Genomic DNA, 22,579 nt, shown 5'->3' on the forward strand with positions numbered 1-22,579 from the left:
TTGTCTGTTGGCAGGCAGCTGTTTTAACTGTACATCATTTTAAGCAAATGAAGGTGACTTTTTAGCATCAGGCCTTGAATTCCTGCCATTGAACAGCCTCAACTAAATTCCATACATGGTTGATTTTTGGCTGTGTGGTTGCCAATCACATAGGTGTAGTTGAGCAAGCCTGTGGTTTATCGTCTTCTCCCTCCTCTCACTCCCTTCTTCTTGCTATCCTTCATTTAGCATTTCTCCACTGGTAAGCAAATTTAGGTAAAGTCAGAAAAATTCAGGATGGATGATTTTGCTCAGGACAGCACTCCAGGCAGCATTAAATTTTCAGGGCTCAATGGAGGAAGAGGGCCTGCAAGGGTGTCAGAGACCACTGAATGGTCAGAGACAGACTGGGAGAGTGGAGTCCTGATAACTGTGGAGGGGGACAGGCAGGTGCTGTCAGAGCATCAGACACTGCTGAGAGGTCATATAAGACAGGGGCTGAATGGTGCTCATTGAATTTGGAAATCAAGAGGGCATTGGAATGTTTTACCAGAGCACTTTCAGAAGGCTGGCTGTGGGATGAAAAGTGAACGTTCTGCTCAGTTTCGAGTGTTCCTTGCTCACAGACCCTCTTGAATGGAAAGGCTGACCCAGGGGAGGCCATTGTTTATTTAAGATCATCTGTGCTATATGAACTAATGCATAAATCATCACAGAGTTGTCATTGTTGGACCTGCTGGTGTAATATGAAATGCCCATGTGACAACTTCCAAGCTCTTGCCAAATATGAAGTTTTAAAAAAAAACTTTTAATTTAAATTCCAGTTAGTTAATGGTGTAGTATTAGTTTCAGGTGTACAATATGGTGATTCAGCATTGGCATACATCACCTGGTGGTCATCATAAGTGCCCTCCTTAATGCCCATCACCTATTTAGCCCCCAGCACCACATAGATATGGTAACTATCAGTTTGTGCTCTATAGTTAAGAGTCTGTTTCTTGGTTTGCCTTTCTCTCTCTCTCTCTCTTTTTTTTGCTTTGCTAGTTTTTGTTTCTTAAATTCCACATAAGTGAAATCATAAATGGTATTTGTCTTTCTTTGACTGACTTGTTTTGCCTAGCATAATAATCTTTAGCTCCATCCATGTTGTTGCAAATGGCAAGATTTCATTCTTTTTTATGGCTGAGTAATATTACACTGTATGCACATACACCACATCTTTATCCATTCACTTATTGATGGACACTTGGGCTATTGTAGATAATGCTGCTGTAAACATAGGGGTATAATTATGCCTTTGAATTAGTATTTTGTATTCTTTGGGTAAATACCCAGTAGTATGAAGCTAGATTTAGGGTAGTTCTATTTTTAACTTTTACGAGCCAATTCCTTACTCTTTTCCAAACTGGCTGCACTAGTTTGCATTCCCACCAATAGTGCAAGAGGGTTCCCCTCTCACCACATCTTTGCCACACCTGTTGTTTCTTGTGTTGTTGATTTTAGCCATTCTGACAGGTGTGAGGTGGTACCTCATCATGGTTTTGATTTGTATTTCCTTGATGTTAAGTAATATTGAACATCTTTTCGAGTATCTGTTGGCCATATGTTATATCTTCTTTGGAAAAATGTCTATTCATGTCTTCTACCCATTTTTTAACTGGATTATTTGGGGGTTTTTGGGTGATTATTTGTTTTTTTATAAGTTCTTTATATATTTTGGATACTAACCTCTTATTGGATATGTCATTTGCAAATATCTTATCTTCTCCCATTCCTTAGGTTGCCTTTTAGGTGTTTTTTTTTTTGGAAGATTTTATTTATTAATTTTAGAGAATGTGGGAATGGTGGGGGGTGCAGAGAGAGAGGGAAGAGAGAGACTTTCAAGCAGACTGCGCTGAGCTTGGAGCCTGATGTGGGGCTAGATCTCACAACCCTGAGATGATGACCTGAGGTGAAATCAAGAGTCAGATGCTTAACTGACTGAGCCACTCGGTCCCCTCAGTTGCCTTTTAGTTTTGTTGATTGTTTCCTTCCCTGTGCAGTAGTTTTTTTATTTTGATGTAGTCCCTGTATTTTATCTTTCTTTTTGTTTTCCTTGTGTCAAGAGACATATCTAGAAAGAAGTTGCTACAGCCAATGACAAAGAAGTCATTACCTATGTTCTTTTATAGGATTTTTACAATTTCAGGTCTCACATTTAGGTCTTTAATCCATTTTGAGTTTATTTTTGTGTATGGTGTAAGCAGGTGGTCCAGTTTCATTCTTTTGAGTGTTGCTGTCCAGTTTTCCCATCACCATTTGTTGAAGAGACCATCTTTTCCCCACTGGGTATTCTTCCCTCTTTGTCAAAGATTAATTGACCATATAACTGGGGGTTAATTTCTGGGTTTTCTATTCTGTTCCATTCATCTATGTGTCAGTTTTTGTGCCAGTACCATATTGGCCAAACATACAATTTTAAAAAGCAGTTTCTATTTGTGATTTATCAAGATATCCAGAAATGAATTTGTTATATGTGTGTGTTGGGGGGAATTATGCCTTTGTTTTGTTTTTTGGATTTACTTATTTATTTTAGAGGAAAAGAGAGGGAGAGAGAAACTCAAGCAGACCCCAGGCTGAGCATGAAACCCAGAGTGGGACTTGATCTCATGACCCAGATCATGACCTGAGCTGAAACCAAGAGTTGGATGCTTAACATAGTCTAACACCTAGGTGCCCCTTATTGCCTTTCTTTGTGAATTGAATCCATATGACCTTTATTCTACAGGGTCCATCTTCTCCAAAGAATTCTATCACTGCCCTTAAAACTACTGATAGATGCCCTTAAAACTACTAATGGGATCACTTAAAGATTCATTATGAGAAATATAGAGCTGGATAAATGGCCAAGATGATAGTGTTTTTGATCTGCAGGTTGGCATTATCCACTTCTTCCAAATTATAGTGAAGACAGGAGATGCTGTTAGGCCTGCTTGGGCTTGCAATTAGGGGAAAGATAAGAATAGGACTGTGTTTGCTCTAATAACCAAAAGAAAACCTAATCCTCTCCATAGCCAGGGAGCACTTTAGGGGTTTTTGTTTGTTTGTTTTTTGTTTTTTTTTGCTATTATTACATTTAATTTGCTTATAGAGTTTGCCTTTTATTTGTTCAGTAATTAATTCAACATTAATCCAACTAACATTTTGTGATACGGACAGTGTGGGGATGGATGTCATGGTAGAAAAAAATATATATAGGTAGAAGACACAGTACTTGCTCTCAGAGATTTAACAGTCTGATCTGATCAGAGAGGCTATTAGCACTGGAGTGGAATGACCAGTAAATTCCCCCTGAGGTGGGGTTGGAGGAGGAAGCCTTAGCTGGCTCTGTGCTTTTCTTATCCCCTGGACTCCTTTCTACGTGTGGTCCTGACCTGAGTTCCTTGTCACTGGGTCTGAGGTTTCCAGGTTTCTTTTGCTGTTTATATCTGGAATAACAGCTTCCAGGTTTTGACATCAGTTTTGTGTTTTGGCATGTTTGGGTTTATATTGCTTACAGTAGACAGTCTGAGAAATATAATTTGTTAGTTTTGAAATTAGCATATTTACCTTTGCTTATTTTTAAATTTTACTTGGGAAACTTTGCAGTGTTAAACTGCCCTTAAGAAGATGATTTGGTGTTTTGGAAAGATGCAGGTTTTGACAGAAGAAGTAAAAGTTCAAATTCCTGTTCCACACTTAGCATTAATTACTGTGGCCTTAGACAAACTATTTAATTTACTGAGCCTCTGTTCCCTGCTCCACAAAATGAGGAGAACACTACCTACCTGGAGGGCTGTTATAAAGATAAGGACAAATTAAAAGCCTTGATTATTACTGGGGAAGGCAGAAGATCCATGTGACCTTTCTTATTTTATATTTCAAATCCATTTATTCATTCATTCATTCATTCATCTGTCTATTTTACTGTTGAGTCAGAGTGTATTGGGGGCTTCCTATATGCCAAGATTTGTGGTAGGTGGGGCACAAATATGATTAAGATTCCATCCCATCCTTAAGTAGTTACTCAGGGGGGCTGACTTTCAGTCTCCTCAGGATGGGGCAGCAGATCCCACTCAGGGCCTACTGATAGTCTCTGCTTATAGATCCATCCTTATGTGAGAGAGTACTTGTGTGTCCTGGAAGCAGCACTGAGAGGGTGGTCCTGGTGGTGGTGGTGGCAGCAAAAAGCTCTCATGTCCATCAGTTCTCTTTGATGTCACCAGCTCTCTTCCATTGACTCTCAGGGTCCATTATTCTTCAGGCCATTGGTAGCACCACTTGCATTGGCCAGCAAAGCTGACTTTTACCCCAGTTTTATCCTCAAGAGTACAAACCACACCGAATGATGTTTTTCAGTTGGTCATTACAGTGTGCTCAAGTGAGATTTTTTTTGGGGAAAAATTTTTTTAAATTTATTTGTTCGACAGAGAAAGAGATCACAAGTAGGCAAAGAGGCAGGCAGAGAGAGAGAGGGGGAAGCAGGCTCCCTGCTGAGCAGAGAGCCCAACTCGGGGCTTGATTCCAGGACCTTGGGATCATGACCCGAACTGAAGGCACAGGCTTAACCCACTGAGCCACCCAGGTGCCCCTCAAGTGAGATTTTGAAATAACCTTTAGGGGGTTCTTAAGAGGTGAATACATTAGGGACTGTGACAATGGGCAGTACCATCTGGTTTCCTTGTCTTTCTGTTTAGGAAAGATGATAGATTAGCCTGGAGGTAGAGGAAATGCTCCCAGGCCTGACTGGAAGGAGTCCTACACATTCAGGTTGCCTTGGAAAAATCTCCTGAGTCATCCAGATGTCTTTGGCTAATCTGTAAAATAAAAATCCAGAGGAAGCTATATACTGTAGGAACTATGGGAAAGCACCATTAAAAAAATAAATTCAAAGTTAAATTACTGCATGATTTTCCTCTTAAAGTTATATGAATGAGATGTCTTAAATAATTATAATTATAAAACCAGTGGGGAAAACTCTTTCTAAGCCTCAGGTGTATTATATGTCTTGTGTTTTTTGTTTAAGCCTAGAGCTTGAGAGAGATGGTAATAAAATAATATAAAAGAAACACAAGGTTCTATTTCTGTGTGATTTTCCTTTTTTTTTTTCCTTTACCTTTGATCGTTTTACTGATTGTTAACTACAGGAAGGGGTTGGTCTGCTTTGTGTCATCTGTGGGGCTTGATCTACAAATGTAAGCATTTTTGGTGAAGAAGTGCTAAAGAGGGCCTCCATCTTCATAGAATTGGGGGGTTACTAGAGAGGATCTGTTATTTTGTTCATCTTTTGCTATCTCTATTCTTTGGAAGAAAGGACAAGCTTGCAAAACTTTTTGCGTCCTCATTTTCGCAGAGACCTGTGAGAATCAGTATGTGTGGGCAACCTGTTTGGGTTTGGACGCCTCGCTTAGCCTCACGTTGGAGGCTGGGGTCAGTTGCACCCTAGCTCTCTGCCACAGCCGGCCAGCTGGCAGCCCCATGCTTCAACGGTGTGGTCATAAGGGAGGGTGGTTATGGGCTGCAAGTACCATTCACATGTGCTCTTGACCATTCTCTTCCTTTGGCAAATGAGCAATTTTGGGTTGTTTTTATCTGTGGTGAACCCGATTTCCCCGTGATAAACAGTTGTTTAAGGACTGTCTTCCCCCGCAGTCTTCCCCACAGTGGGAACGGGGAAGTTAGTCTCCTTGGCATTCGTGTGCATTTCATTTGAACAAGAACATTTTGCACCTGTTGATGTACTGCTTTTTAATTGTTCACAGCTGTGTTCTCTTTTTTTTTTTTGGTCTTCGAAATTGTAAGGACTTTGAGGACAGTGATGGTTCTGCCTCTTTTTGCCTTTGCTCCCTTTATCTCATGCTAGTCTGCATGGCCGTGTTCTTTTTTTTTTTTTTTTTTTTAAAGATTTTATTTATTTATTTGACAGAGAGAGATCACAAGTAGGCAGAGAGGCAGGCAGAGAGAGAGGAGGAAGCAGGCTCCCTGCCGAGCCGAGAGCCCGATGCGGGGCTCGATCCCAGGACCCTGGGATCATGACCTGAGCTGAAGGCAGAGGCTTTAACCCACTGAGCCACCCAGGTGCCCCTGCATGGCCGTGTTCTTAAACCAACCCCATACAGGGGTGGGCTGATCCTCTCCTTCATTGAGTGATTTTTTAGTGCTAGAGGTGAGGAAAATCATTTCTTTTTGCAGGTTGGGTTTTTTTTTTTTTGTTGTTGTTGTTCTTTGTTTTTTATTTTTTATGTTTTGGAAGACAGAAATGGAGGGAAGCAAGAGAAATCATTATTATTTTATTGTGAACTAGGTGGATCCAAAAAATATCTTTCCACTGCTCTCAGCCCATTCTTTAGTAATATCTCATGGGTAAATTTAGCACAAAGTTAGTGTTGAAAGGTCTGTTTTCAAATTGCTAGTATCAGATGAAGAAGCAACATCTTCAAGTCATCCCAGTAATGAATTTGGGAATCGGTGGGGCTCAAGGGGAAATATCTTGGTAGAATTTATGGAGTTTTGACTTATTTCCTAACAGACTGGGATTTCTCAGTCACAAGTAGATTAGAAAGGACACTTTAAAAGAAACTAATTTAAAATTTTTTACAATTCCAGTATAATTAACATACAATGTTATATTAGTTTTAGGTGTACAATGTAGTGATTCAACAGTTCTATATATTACTCAGTACTTATCAAGAGAAGTGTACTCTTAATCCCTTTCACCTATTTCATCCATTTCTTCACACACCCTCTCTCTAGTAACCACTAGTTTGTTCTCTGTATTTAAGAGCCTGGGTTTTTGTTTGTTTGTTTATTTGTTTATAAAAGAGACTATTTTTGACCTAAGAATATTTTATGAGTTAGAGGCAGCAAAGGGATATGAGCAAAGGGCTCTGGAAAAATGGTAGTTGTTTTTATATTGTTAAACCATGTCAGATAGTTTATTTAGAAAGTGTTCTTTTAATTTTAACACTTCTTGTGATGTGGCTGTTACTCTTGTAGTAATATATGTGTAAAAGGAATAAAAATGACTTAGCTTTATTTTGAAATATTAACATTAGAAACTGCACACTTGTTGAAAAAGTGTTATCAACAAGAATTAAACAGTAGTCCCCACTGGCCCAGTGCATTTGGAAACAGCTTTAGTGGTAGGTAAGCATGGCCTGTGAGTGCTACGTGTTTTGGAGATGACAACTGGTAAACCAGTTTTTCAACTTCCTCTTGGAAGGTTGACATATGTATCTAATCAGTAGACCCTTGGAGTGCCTGGGTGGCTCAGTCAGTTAAGCGTCAGACTCTTGATTTCTGGTCAGGTCATGATCTCAGGGCTGTGATCTCAGGGTCATGGGATTGAACCGCTGTAGGGCTCAGCGCTCAGTAGGGAGTCTGCTTGAGAATCTCTCCCTCATCCTCTGCCCCTCCTCCTCGTACACATGCATGTGCTCTCTTTCTCCAATAAATGAATATCTATTTTAAAAAAAAGTAGACCCTTTTCTAGGTGGTGTGCATAGGCTGATTTTGTGTAAACCAGGAGAGCTCCTCCCCCTCCAGGTGTGCTAAGAAGGTCTCAGGTCATTGCTTAGAGGAAGAAAGCTCTACCTCTTTTTCTCTTGGGTAGTTCCATAGGTCATAAGGGTTCTTAATGAGGCATCAAGCCTTCAGAACACCAGATTGCAGGCTCCCCAGGTTGCATGTAACTCCCCTCTCCATGATGTGTAATGCTGGAAATAGCAGTCAGGAACAATGGACTATTGGGTTGTGTGCCCTGAGGTCCATGGGGGAAGAAGCAGCCTTGCTTGAAGGGTTGTAAACCAGGCAAGTCCAACCCCAACATTTCACACATGTGAACCAGGTTGCCTCCATCCATGAAGTTCTCCTTAGAAAGCCCCAGGTAACACATAGATAACTGACCACTTGAGCAACCCTGCCTTTTCCTTCCTGTTCTTTAATTCCTACTCTTATGTCTTCAATTTGCCAATGAAGAGTGAACCCATGAAATCCTAAGCTATCCCACTCTCAGACCCTAATAAAGGCAGACCCCTAGTTCTGTGGTCTCTCCCTTTCTTTCTACCTCTGACTTTGCTGTGTGGCTCTCAGGCCTGCCATGTACCCTCCAAGACCTCTGGGTAATAAATCTTGTTCTTCAGAGTTCCTGGATGTTTTTTTTGCTTAGGTGCATTTTGCAGTCATAATCAGAACCATAAGGCCCTGTCAACCTGCCACAAGTAATATGGTCCAGGTGAGTGCCTCAGGCATTCCTAGCCAACAGCATCTATTTTAACGTTCCTGCACTCAATTCCAAACTGTGTGTGTGTGTGTCTGTGTGTATGTCTCTTTGTGTGTGTGCATGCAGTCCCCATCATCAGGGTGTCCAAGAATTCAACTCAATTTTGACACTACGCAGAGATAGTAACAGATTCCACAGGCTAAGTGTTCAGTTCTACAAGACTGCCACCCCACCCCCCTTCACATGTCAGTTACAAGGCCCAGGCTGTTTATTACCCATGCTTCTTTCTGGTCAGCAGGCAGAAGGAAAGATGGGAGGATCCAAGGACCTCCTTCTTAGGTTCAAATAATTTGCTGAAGTGACTTATAAGAACTCAGAGAAACACCTATGTTTACCAGTTTATTAAAGGATATAATAAAGGATGTAATCAGTAGCCAGAAAAAGAGACACATAAGGGCAAGGTCACAAACAAAAGGAATCTCTGTCCTCATGGACCTTAAGCTTGGCTCAGTGGCAGTTCCCCAGCCATGGAAGCACTCTGAAGAAAGGACTAAAAAGGCTGTCCCCTTGGGTTTTTATGGAAGTTTGATTACATAGCCATGATTAATAAGTCATTGACCACTGGCTGATTCAACCTTCAGCCCCTCTCCCTCCTTAGAGTTCATGGGGCAGGGCACTAAATGTTCCAACCCTCTAATCACTTGGTTCTCCTGGCAACCAGCTCCTGCCCTTGGGTGAGTTTCAGAAGTCACCTTTATTAATAATAAGACACCCTTTCACCTTCATGGCTCTGAAGCTTTTTCAGGAACTATGGGTGAAGACCACATATATCTGAGAAATGTGTTTTGGTTATCTGGATGACCAAATATATATATCTTATAAGTCATTGTATTGCATAACAGAGCTGGTCTTTTCTCCCTGAAAGTGAAGGCCTGCTTACCAACAGTTCACAGATGAGACTTGAAAAGGGGAGGAGGGTCTCCAAACTTGGAAGATAAACATTGGATGGTGCTTGACTTGGATTGAGAGTATGGGCAGAATTGTCCAGACAGGTAGGTGGAATTGAGTCTTATGTTTAGGTCTGATTATGTGGCTTAGTGACTGGAAATATGGAGCAGGTAGGCCCAGAAGGAAGACTCATAAGACAAAATGGTTTGGACCAGATATAAGGAAGTTGGATATATGTAGAGGTGAACCCAGCAGTGAGAGTTGGCAAATCCAGGTGTGTCAAACCCCAGGAAATATTCAGAGTTGCAATCGGAGCAGGGCAGTATATGTAGTGAGCCTAGGTAGAATTCTGATGAGTAGTTGAAATAATTGGATCCTACTCATCTGGGCTTTTAAATCAGCAGCTATTTAGCTATGTAACTTTGAGGGCTTTTAGAGTAACTTCCAAAAGAAGAGAGATTTCTGGATAGGAAAGAGCTCCAAAGATGAAAGCCACTAGTTCATTTCTGCTTTTAGTGAAAGTGGAGTAGCTTATAGGTCAACTTTGCCATAAAGCCATCTTGAAAAGCTGGAAAAGTACAAAAAAGCTGGAAAAGTACAAAAAAGGCCAGGACTTGAGGAACCAGGGTACTGAAGAGAAGGGAAGAATACCGATCAAGCCAACATTCTGTGATGGTTTTCTCCTTGACGTATTTGGTCCTTCATAAGGGCTCTGGGAATTGAAAGGCAAACAAATCAAACTGAAAGTGCTTTCCATGAAGCTGGGATCATTAATGGGGCTGTTGGCAGTCCTATGTGGAGACAAAACTTGGAGTTGGAACCATGAAGAGTGTTGGGATCTTGGACAGAGGGGAAGAATGTTAAGATGAGCCCAATTATCTGCACTGCTGTTCTCTTCAAAGCATTTGCAGATGTGTTAACTGCTCAGAGGTTAAGAAGTGAAGAGAAAGCTATTTTTTTTTAATTTTTATTAACATATAATGTATTTTTTCCCCTCGGGTACAGGTCTGTGAATTGTCAGACTTACACACTTCACAGCACTCACTATTTCACATACACTCCCCAATGTCCATAACTCAACCACCCTCTCCTTATCCCCTCTCCCCCAGCAACCCTCAATTTGTTTTGTGAGATTAAGAGTCTCTTATGGTTTGTCTCCCTCCCGATCCCATCTTGTTTCATTTTTTTCCCTCCCTACCCCTCAAACCCCCTACTCTGCCTCTCAAATTTCTCATATCTGGGAGGTCATATGATAATTGTCTTTCTCTGATTGACTTATTTCGCTCAGCATAATATCCTCTAGTGCCATCCATGTCATGGCAAATGGCAAGATTTCATTTCTTTTGATGGCTGCATGGTATTCCATTACATATATATATATGTGTGTGTGTGTGTGTGTATATATATACAGATATATAAAATACAATACATTATACACACACACACACACACCCCACATCTTTTTTATCTGTTAATCTGTTGATGGACATCTAGGCTCTTTCCGTAGTTTGGCTATTGTGGACATTGCTGCTATAAACATTTGGGTGCATGTGCCCCTTTGGATCACTACATTTGTATCTTTAGGGTAAATACTCAGTAGTGCGATTGCTGGGTCATAGGGTAGCTCTATTTTCAACTTTTTGAGGAAACTCCATGCTGTGAGAAAGCTATTCTTAAAGGCTGAGAGGTTAAGCAGGCAGTGAATAGGTTCCAGGGAAACAAAATTTGGAATTTAGGGCTTGTCAAGGAAAAGGAGACCTGGTAAGCACTCTAGACTTCCTGCTAGGGTCTGGCCTCCCCCAGGAGTAAGAGTAAACTTGAAATACGGCATCCTTCACAAAAGACTGAAATGTTGCTTTGAACCAGTTTAACTCAGAGTGGATTATAGTGGTCCATCCCAATTCTAATAACCTGCCAGAAAGCAAAAATAAATCATCTCTGAAGAATAACATCAGCCAGACTCACAGATTGTCTCGTTAGTTTTTAATACACAGTGTCTGGCATTCAATGAAAAATCAACAGGGATGCTAGGAAATAGGGCTAAATGATTAAAAGAAAAAAAAAGTGAAAATTAATGCTGAAAACAGCAACAGGTGATCCAGCTATTAAAATAATTAGGTATGGATTTTGAAAGAGCTGTCATTAATATGTTCAAGAAAGTAGTTGAGAATTTCACAGATTAAATGGAATGTATAAAAAAGGGACCCAGATGGAATTGCTGGAAAAGAAAGACACAGTAAATAAAATGAATTAAATAGATAAATTTGATAGCAGATTGGACATAGGAAATTAGCAAACTCTGCAATATAGGCCAATAGAAAATATTAAGGCTGAAACATAGAGAGAAAAAAGAGTAGGAAAATAGAAGGGCATAGGAACCATATGAGACACAGTGAAGTGACCCAGGATGTGTGTAAGTAAAGAGAAACGATGAGAGAAGAGACAGATTGGGGCAGAAGCAATGTTTGAAATGATACTGTTTGAGAATTAATCTCAAACTGTATAAAGATATTAAGTCAGAGATTCAAGAAGCTCTAAAACTCCAAACATGATAAATACAAAGAAGACCACACCTAACACCATAATAAAACCAAAACACAAAGAGAAAGTGTTAAAAAGCAGCCAGAGGGTTTTCTAACCAGGGCCTAGCAGAATGGCTCCTGCAAAGAAGGGTGGTGAGAAGAGGGCCATTCTGCCATCAACAATATAGTGACAATGAATACACCATCGGCATTTACAAGTGTATCCAAGGAGTGGGTTTCAAGAAGTGTGCCCTTTGGGCATTCAGAGAGAGCTGGAAATTTGCCATGAAGGATATGGGAATTCCACATGCGTACATTGACATCAGGCTCAACAAAGATGTCTGGGCCGAAGGAATAAGGAATGTTTCATATTGTATCTGTGTGCAGTTGACCAGAAAACATAACAAAGGATGAAGATTCACCAAACAAACTCTATACATTGGTCACCTGTATACCTATCACCACTTTCAAAAATTTACAGACAGTTAATGTGGATGAGAACTAACTGCTGATTATCAAAGGTATAAAACTGCAGGAGGGGAAAAGCATACATTATCTTAAAAGGGCTACTGTAAGACCGGGAGTAGGCTTTTCCACAAAATAATTGAAATGAGAAGACAATGAAATGATCTTTAAAGCGATGAAGAAAGTAACTGTCAACGTAATTCACTTCCCAGTGAAAATATCTTTCAAAATGAAGGCAACTAAAGGACACTTTCAGACAAAAGCAGAGAGAATTTGTCACTAGAAGACCCATAAAAGAAATATTAAAGAGAAATATTTAATATTTAATTTTAATATTAAGAAATATTAAAGAGAATTCTTTTATACAGAAGGAAAAATGATTCCAAATGGAAGCATGGAAATATAGTAAGAAATATAGGAAGAAATAGGAAGAGTAACAAAAACAATAACTGTGTAGAAAATTCTACATGAATATTGACTGTAGAGCATCAACAACAAAATAATATCTTGTATATACATTAATTTAAAAAATACTTCATTGGCGCACCTGGGTGGCTTAGTTGGTTAAGTGTCTGTGTTCTGCTTGGGTCATGGACCTAGTGTCTTGGAATTGAGCACCACAACGGGCTCCCTGCTCAGTGGGGAGCCTGCTTCTCTCTCTCCCTCTGCTGCTCTCCCCGCTTGTTCTCTCTATCTCTCTGTCAGATAAATAAAATCTTTAAAAAAAAATCCTTCATTGGTAAAAAATGCTAACCATCATGTGAGCTTTCAGCAAGTCAAATCTTATTGCTGGTAGAGGGTCTTACCTTGATATTGATGGCTGCTTACTGATCAGGGTGGTGGTTGCCGAAGGTCGGGGTGGCTGTGGCAATTTCTTAAAATAAGATTGCAATGAAGATTGGCTCACAGTTGACTGTTCTTTTCACAAATTATTTCTTTGTAGCATGTAATCCTGTTTCAAAGATTTTTACCCACAGTAGAACTTCTTTAAAAATTTGGGGTGCCTGGGTGGCTCGGTGGGTTGAGCCTCTGCCTTCGGCTCAGGTCATGATCTCAGGGTCCTGGGATCGAGCCCCGCATTGGGCTCTCTGCTCGGCGGGGAACCTCTTCCTCCTCTCTCTCTGCCTGCCTCTCTGTATACTTGTGATCTCTCTCTCTCTGTCAAATAAATAAATAAAAATTAAAAAAATTTTTTTTTTTTTTAAATTAGAGACAGTCCTTCCAAACCTTGCCACTGCTTTATCAACTAAGATTTTAAGTCCCTTTTGTCATTTCAATAGTCTTTACAGTATCTTTACCAGGAGGAGCTTTCATCTCAAAAAACCACTTTCTTTGCTCATCCATAGGAAGCTTCCGTTCAAGTTTTATGAGATTGCAGCAGTTCAGTCACATTTTCAAGCTACACTTCTAATTCTAGTTCTCTTGTCATTTCTGTCATGTCTATAGTCTTGAAGTCTTGAACCCCCCAAGGTCATCTGTGAGGGTTGGAATCAGCTTCTTCCAAACTCCTGTATTTGTTGATATTTTGACCTCTTTCCATGAATCCTGAATGTTCTTCATGGCATCTACCATGGTGAATTCTTTCCAGAAGGTTTCAATTTACTTTGGTTAGATCCACCAGAGTAATCAGTATTTATGACAGCTATAGCCTTATGAAATGTATTTCTTAAATAATAAGACTTGAGAGTTGAAATTACACCTTGAACCTTGGGCTGCACAAGGGATGTTGCATTAGCGGGCATGAAAACAATGCTAATCTCGTTGTGTATCTCCATCAGAGCTCTTGGATGTCCAGGTGCATTGTCAGTGAGCAGTAATATTTTGAGAGGAATCTTTTTTTTCTGAACCTAGTTCTCATTAGAGGGCTTAAAATATTCAGTCACCCATGTTATAAATAGATGTGCTGTCATTCTGCCTTTGTTGTTTCATTTGTAGAGCACAGGCAGAGTAGATTTGGTGTCATTCCTTTTTTTTTTTTTTTATTTGACAGAGAGAGATCACAAGCAGGCAGAGAGGCAGGCAGAGAGAGAGGAGGAAGCAGGCTCCCTGCTGAGCAGAGAGCCTGATGTGGGGCTCGATCCCAGGACCCTGAGATCATGACCTAAGCCGAAGGCAATGGCTTAACCCACTGAGCCACCCAGGCACCCCGATTTGGTGTCATTCTTAAGGGCCCTAGGATTTTCAGAATGACAAATGAGCATTATCTTTAACTGAAAATCACTGGCCGTATCAGTCCTAGCTAACAGGAGAGTCAGCCTGAACTTTGAAACTTTGAAGTTAGGCATTGACTTCTCCTCTCTAGCTATGAAAGTCCAAGATAGCATCATCTTCTAATATAAGGCTATTCTGTATACATTGAAAATCTGTTGTTTTATGTAGCCTCCTTCATGAATTATCTTAACTTGATCTGCATAAATGGCTCTACTTCTACATCAGCACTTGGGCTACACTTTGCCCCTTTCTGTTATGGAGACAGCTTCTTTCCCTAAACCCCAGGAACAAACCTCTGTTTGTTCCAAACTTTTCTTCTGCAGTGAGAGATGTACTCTCTCACTTTCCTTTTTCTTGAATACATAGAGGTCTTTGTAGGGTTAGTGATTGGCCTAGATTCAATATTGTTGTGTCCCAGGAAATAAGGATCATAGATCATTGTAACAAATGTAATAATGATGAAAAATCTTAAAATATTTTGAGAATTACCAGCATGTGACAGAGAGAAATGAAGTGAGCAAATGCTGTTGGAAAAATGGCACCAATGGACTTGCTTGATGTAGGGTTGCCACAAACTTTCAATTTGAAAAAAAATCACAAAGCAGAATAAAATGAGGTGTATCTCTTAATTAAAGTGTATGTTGTAATCTCTAAGTAATCACTAAAATAATAGTGTATAACTAATAGGGTAATAGAAGGGAAATTGAATGATGAAAAGTAATTGAGGAATCAGAAAGTAAGAAAGGAGAGAGAGAAAACAGGTGGGACAAACAGAAGAATAGCAACATGGTGAGTTTCTACTTAAATATATTATTACATGAAATGCAACTGCACCAGATAAACCAAGAGAAAGTTGGTTTAGCTATTTACAATATTAGGTGAAGGGGACTTAGGCAAGGAGCATCGCTAAAGACAGAGACATTTCATAATAAGAAAGAGTCAGTTTCTAAGGAAGATAATTTAATATAAAGGCAGGATCTGTAACAATAAAGAGACAGTCCTTAAATGACCCTCAAGTGTACCCAAAGATCCTAGGGATCAACCCACAACCATAGTGCACACATCCCCAAGAGCAACTTGGGTGGAAGATCCTTGCCTGCTCAGCTACTGAGATTTTTTTTTAAAAAACCCATTTGTTTGGGGTGGGGGGAGAAGGAGAGAGGGAGTGGGAGAGGGGCAGAGAGAGAGAGAGAGAGAGAATCAGACTCCCCCCTGAGCATGGAGCCTGATGTGGGGCTCAATCCTGTGACCCCAAGACTAAGACCTGAGCCAAAATCAAGAGTCTGGTGCTCAACATACTGAGCTACTCAGGTGCTCTGTCAAGACTCCTTTTTAAAAAGAGAGTGTTTCTTATTTGTCTGAATTCATTTTGGTGGATTTACAAATCGTATTTCTTCACCAGGAGGGATCCATCATTTTAAAAACATTAACATTTGAGTGGCACCTGGGTGGTTCATTTGGTTGGACTTTATGTTTCAGCTCAGGTCATGATCTCATGGGTCTTGGGATTGAGCCCCTCGTCTGGCTCCACACTCAATGGGGAGTCTGCCTCAAGATTCTTTCCCTCTGCCCCCCTCCCACTCACGTGTTCTCTCTCTCTCTCAATCTAACATAAATAAATCTTTATAAAAATAAAAAAATTAACATTTGAAATTGGTTATCTTCCATCTTTTTTGTCAATTCACAGCAATTAGTGATTGGTTGGGTAACTGGTGGTACACCTGTGTATTTTATGTGGTGTCACTAGAGGACCTTATAAAATTGTTGAACTGTAGTCTTTGAACATAGAACCTATTAAAGAAAGCAAGTTACAAAACAGTATGTACACTATGCTTCCACTTTACTTAAAAATGTGTATGTTTATATTAATGTAGAAAAAAGTCTGGGAGAATGCAACAAAATAGAAATAATGTTTCTGTCTGAATGAAAAGATTATGGGTGATTTTATTTTGTTTATCTGTCCTTTTGTATTTTCTCCAGTGAACACTATTCATATGGTTAAAATAAAAGTTATTTGGGGGAAAAAAAACTCATTGTCGCATGACACCAGCAATTTCTACCAGGAGAATATGTGCTTTCTTTTAGTCTTTATTAACATTCAGAGTTGAATTTAACATTGTGTTAAGTACTTTTCTCTTAGTGTCATTTGGAATAGACTTTTCTGAGTTCCACATCCTGCATATCTGCTGTTTTGAATGATTCGGCCCATTTGTACAACAGACTTAGCCCTTTAGCTTGTCCGTTACTAAGGTGATTATTCCTTTGGTGTGTCAGCGTTAGGAGTGTTCTCTGACAGAGGAGCTGGTCTCCTCAGAGATGAGGCCAGGCCCTCACCTTTAGCCCCCACTTCACAGCACTGCAAGCTGCTTCCCCTCCTGACCGTGGTCATCTCTGTTCTCTTGGCAGCATGGAGCTTAAATTAATGGTGGATCTCAAGTGTGTCCTCAGAAATTAGAATAAATGCCCATCTGTAGGCTAACATTTCTTCTTCTTCTTCTTTTTTTTCTTCATCTGAATTTAAAATGGCACTGTATGACAGTGGGAGCTTTACTGCTACAGTTGGTCTGTAGCTGTGGCAAAAACAGAAGAGGGCACTCAAGTGACTGAAATTTTGGTAGCCGTGAATGAAGTGACATCTAGATGTGTGCATTTTAGGGCATTGATTGCCTTCTGGCTCTAAAACTGGTAAGATTTAATGCTTAGGTCAGGAGGCATTACTCCGGTTCACTATGTTGAATTATTATCATTATTTTAAATAATAATTTTGTAAGTAAAAGAATTCTTGATCTATATTTCCAAAGGTAAGAAGGGGTGAAAACCAAAACCAAGCCAAATGGGCTGATTCATATGCCATTAAAACCTTTTTGTTTTGACTCGGGGACAGTGGAACCCGCATGGCTATAAAACCCTAGTTACTTCTGATGGTGCCTGAGGTCCCCAGTCTCCGATGAGACAATGAACTTTATTGCATATCACATTAGAAATTCTTTTGTGGCTTTCCTTTTCAAGTCTCTTAGCTGCATTTCTGTCTGCCCATTCTGTTTCCAAGGTTGTATTAATCTAATTAGGCTGACTGTGTTACAAAGTTTTGTGTTAACAAAATTCAGTTGTTGGGGCACCTGGGTGGCTCAGTGGGTTGGGCTTCTGCCTTCCACTCAGGTCATGATCTCAGGATCCTATATCGGGCTCTCTGCTCAGCGGGGAGTCTGCTTCCCTCTCTCTCTGCCTGCCTCTCTGCCTGCTTGTGATCTCTCTCTGTCAAATAAATAAAATCTTAAAAAAACCATAATCCAGTTGCTTCTACTTTATTTTTATTTTTATGTTACATCTAACCTAGAGGGAGCCTTTTAAACAAAAACATTTAAAATGCATACTCTGGCTTAGGGAAGAGGCCGTTTTTTAAAATTTTATTTTATTTTATTTTTTTTAAAATACCTCATGGGAATCAGTTGCTTTCATTCCAGGATTGCAGCAGGACCAGTACTCCTGAGTCTCTTGGTGCAGTTAGTTTCCTTTGGTTGAACAAATTCCCTCTGACAAGGGGTTACCGTGACAGTGCTTGATCTCTTCTAGCATCAGAGAATTCACCACCTTAATAGGGAACATAATCCTATTTCTGGACACTTCTAAGTTTGGAAATCTTTTCTTTATATGGAGATGAAAAATCCGTTTTTGTAATTCTCATCTGATCGACTAGGCGAAGGCTTAAGGGAATACTGCTGCCAGTTGGTAACATGGCATGGAGTGGTAAGCCAGGGGGAGACCAGTGTAATTTGGAGTTTGAAGATGTTTCTTTTTTTTAGATTTTATTTATTTATTGGACAGACAGAGATCACAAGTAGACAGAGAGGCAGGCAGAGAGAGAGAGTGGAGGAAGCAGGCTCTCCGCTGAGCAGAGAGCCCGATGCAGGGCTCCATCCCAGGACCCTGGGATCATGACCTGAGCCGAAGGCAGAGGCTTTAACCCACTGAGCCACCCAGGAGCCCCCGAAGATGTTTCTTTTTTTTTTTTTTTAAAGATTTTTTATTTATTTATTTGACAGAGAGAAATCACAAGTAAGCAGAGAGGCAGGCAGAGAGAGAGGAGGAAGCAGGCTCCCTGCTGAGCAGAAAGCCCGATGTGGGGCTTGAACCCAGGACCTGGGATCATGACCTGAGCCGAAGGCAGCGGCTTAACCCACTGAGCCACCCAGGCGCCCCCCCGAAGATGTTTCTTGACTTTAGTATTTCCTTTGACATATTATAAATGCCCACAGCATCAGGTGGACCATATCCAAGTGTATAGCCCAGCATTGCATAGCCCCAACAAAAAGGGTTTTGAGTTCGGTCCTGTATGGGATCCTTTAGGATGTGGCCCTTCTCTGTTACTGGAACTGTGAAGCCTTTCCTGTGACTGTGGATGAAATGATTTCTAGTAAAATCAGGGAAAAGTAAATTGGAGGTAGTGAGTAAGCACAGTATTTTAGTGAGCTAAAATGAGCTCTGTTAAGTGAGCATAATTTGAGATATTTGATTTCATAACTTCTTTTCAAATCAGTCTTTTATCCCTTGCTCTCCCTCCATGTTTATAAAATCAGCAAGCAGAAGCTAGTTAATTTTCATCCTGAGCATCCTTTAGGGTTCTGAGAGATTTAGCTTCCCATTCGTTATCTGGCTTAGCAGACAGGCAGTTCATTAAACAACAGGTTTATTTGCTACCCCTGTACCTCTGAGTCTGCATGCTTAGGAACTGCTTCTCACCACAGAAATCTGTTCATTATTTGGTTCTCTCTTTAGCTTCCTTCTGAAAGTTACTACTCTGTGATCTCAGATGTAGTAGCAGACATTTTCAAAACCTGTTTCTGTGCATGATTTTTGAAAGTTGTAGTTTGTTTGGCTTTTAGTGGCTATTTAATTATTCTCTTTTGAACTCTATTAATCTCCCTCAAATTTTAATTGGTTGTTTATATAGCTCTGAATTAGTTTCTTTGTGTCTTCTGTTTTCTAGTCCTTTCCATACAGTTTTACAGCTGTCAGATTTGGATAATTATAGTGGTGACTTTTCTTCCAAAAATAATGTATTAAGAATAAACACAAAATCTTAAAATCTTTATTTGTGAAGAAAGCAGTGAAAGGCAGTATAGTTATATTTAGAACTTAAAAAAAAAAAAAAAACCTCTGCTTGTTCCCTTTAGTTAACGCATAAAATATTAATTCACAGCATAGAAAACTTAATCCTAAGTAGAAAATCAAGGGATCCAGTCAGCTTCTGTGCTGTATTACCACACACTTCCATAATTTGACAATTACTTTCTGTGAAAAATTGTATTTTCCTTCTTGATTTCTTTTTTTTTTTTTTTTAAACAACAGGTATTTATTTCAAATCTGCTTTTAAATATGGCTCTCTCCCCTTTTTGTATTCAACATTATACCTTTCCAATTTTGGATAATGGAAATTTGTGTCACATAAAGAGTTCGACTCAAAGTTTTCCTTTTTTTCCCAGACAGTTATGAAACCAGCAGCAGCGGTTCTGGATTTCTACTTTTGTGAAGCTTGGTTAGCGGGGGAAGCAGTTGGGAACAGGAGTAGTTGAAAGAGAGCGGCTTTCTTTCAGACTCCTCAGAAAATAGTTTGTTCTTTAGAAAATGTTCTTTTAAGAAATACATATCTGTGTATTTTTATTTTTCTAACTACATGTTCTTTGTGTGTTTGGTTTCATCAGGGACGTTCCTTTTTTATCATAAGCTCCTAGAAGTGAGAACTTACTTGGGCTGTGTAAAATGGCAGGAATAGCAATCAGGAGAGGAATGGATATTTTTAAATGGCAATTTAATTCAGGGGTGCAAGGACTGTAGAGCTTGATCATTTTTGTGTGCTAAGCAGGAAACAGAGTAAATATGTTAGTGCTCTTTGCTCTTTTGTTTTCTCCCTCCTTAAGTCATGTATCACGGGGCCAGGGCTAGAGTCAGGTACCAACTTAAGGAGGTACCAAAAATTTATTATCAGGGACGCCTGGGTGGCTCAGTTGGTTAAGCAGCTGCCTTCGGCTCAGGTCATGATCCCAGCGTCCTGGGATCGAGTCCCACATCGGGCTCCTTGCTTGGCGGGGAGCCTGCTTCTCCCTCTGCCTCTGCCTGCCATTCTGTCTGCCTGTGCTCGCTCGCTCTCCTCCCTCTCTGGCAAATAAATAAAATCTTAAAAAAAAAAAAATTTATTATCAGTAATAAAGAATACTTTGAAAAATCAAAATTAGGACCAAAGTCCATGGTGAACAAGATATTAAAATTTTAAATAAACACAGAATCAGTATTGCTGGTATCCTTTTGCTTCAGGCAAAAGTATGCCTTAGTATGGAAACACCTTCTTGGGGTACCTGGGTGGCTCAGTCCTTAAGCGTCTGCCTTCAGCTCAGGTTATGATCCCAGGGTCCTGCGACTGAGCCCTGCATCGGGCTCCCTGCTCAGTGGGAAGCCTGTTTCTCCCTCTCCCACTCCTCCTGCTTGTGTTCCCTCTGTCACTCTGTCTCTCTGTCAAATAAATAAATAAGATCTAAAAAAAAAACAAAACAAAACTGAAACAGCTTCTTTGTTGTACCAGTTTTGTTCAGTTACCCTCATCTCAATTTTTCTCGTTGGTTTTGTTGTGGATGATTTGTATATATGCATTTTAAAGGGTCTGAATTCCAGGCCTTTCCTTATTTTTAGCTTGGAGAAGTAAAAAATAGTGAAGTGCTTTTACCACTTAAGCTTTCTGGGGGTGTTCAAATAAATTTCATGAAAATATCTTAATATATCACCGTAAGCAGAAAGTTCTGATAATGTATTATACTACTGTAAATTGTAGCATTTATACTTTGATGGATATACTGAGATGAATACTTGATTCTATTTTAGTTGTATGATTGGAATTCTTTCTTGATTGTGTATCAAGAAAAAAGAGACTTTTGTTTCTGATAAGATGTAAATATTGAGCATATGGGGTCAGATTTCTTGGGAATGATGTTAAATGTATATAGGGCATAGGGTTTCCAGTGACTACTTTGGAATATTTTATTAACCTCTTGATTTTTTAAAAAGAGTTATTTATTTATTTTAGAGAGTGTGTGTGTGTGTGTGTGTGTGTGTGTGTGTGTGTGAGTTGGGGGAGAGGCAGAGAGAGAGAATCTTTGAGCCGACTCTCACTGAGCATGGACTCCACCATGGTCTTGATCTCACAACCCATGTGAGATCATGACCTGAGTGGAAGCCAAGAGTTGGATGCTTAATCAACTCAGCCACCTAGTAACCCTTATTAACCTTATTAATTTTTTAATTAATTAAATACTAATTAAAACAAGAAAATAATTAAGGTCAAGTAATGATGTAATCTTCAAAAAGATGTCAGAGTTAGCATACCAAGTCTTGAAAAAGAATTGTATGCCTTTAGCTTCATTAACCACATTGAGCATAATGTATTTTTGAGGCAGCAAGGTTCAGAAATGACTTACTCAATATTTATTGAGCACCTACTATATATAAAGAAGAGTGACAGAAATGGGGAAAAGGGAGAAGGAGCAGACTCGTGGGTTTAGATGGTGGCTTCGGTTTTGAGCATTTTGATTTTGAGAAGAAGGTGGGACATCCATGTGGATGTGTCTTTCTAGGCCACTGGAAAGGCTGACATGGAACCATAGCCAAAGGTCTGTAACCTTGAGTCCCAATCGTGTAAAGTGAGATTTGAAGTCACAGGTGTGGGTATCTGTGGGAGGTCAATGGGAGAGCAAAGAGTACTGAGAAAAGACTGAGAGGGCAGATCTGGAGAGTGCAGTAAGCCCATGAAATGCTCTAGTCAAAACTCCACCCAGCCCACCTTAACACAGTGGAAACCCAGACCTGGAATCTATAACCAGCACAGAATCTTCCCCTATCCTGCTGGCCAGTTTGTCCTTCTGTTTGTAGTTCACCTTCGTTAATGAGGTGTTTAGCGTTGTCTTTATTTCTTCTTGTCCTGTTCACTTCTTAGTTGCTTGCAGTTTAGCATTGTCCTCTGCATTTCACTGAAATTGCTTTCATGGTGACCTTCATGTTGGCAGATCATGTTGTATACTTTTAAGGCCTGTTCTACTGGACTTCTTTGTTGCATTCAGCTCTGCCCTCAGTCATCTTGAAACTTCCATGTGGTTTGGAACAAACCTCGATATCCTCATCTATAAAATGGGGATAGCACTATATTCCTCAAGAGGTTATATGTGAGGAT

General features: G+C 39.9%; 1 protein-coding gene and 1 pseudogene across 6 annotated transcripts in view; both read left to right on the plus strand.

The window, feature by feature from the left end:
* LDLRAD4 (low density lipoprotein receptor class A domain containing 4) overlaps positions 1–22,579 on the plus strand; it is a 422,279-nt gene that overhangs the window by 88,216 nt on the left and 311,484 nt on the right. The window lies entirely within an intron of this gene.
* On the plus strand, positions 10,817–12,440 carry LOC125081628 (60S ribosomal protein L31-like; annotated as a pseudogene).

The sequence above is a fragment of the Lutra lutra genome, chromosome 12 (assembly GCF_902655055.1).
Source record: "Lutra lutra chromosome 12, mLutLut1.2, whole genome shotgun sequence".
In the NCBI taxonomy this organism is placed as follows: domain Eukaryota; kingdom Metazoa; phylum Chordata; class Mammalia; order Carnivora; family Mustelidae; genus Lutra; species Lutra lutra.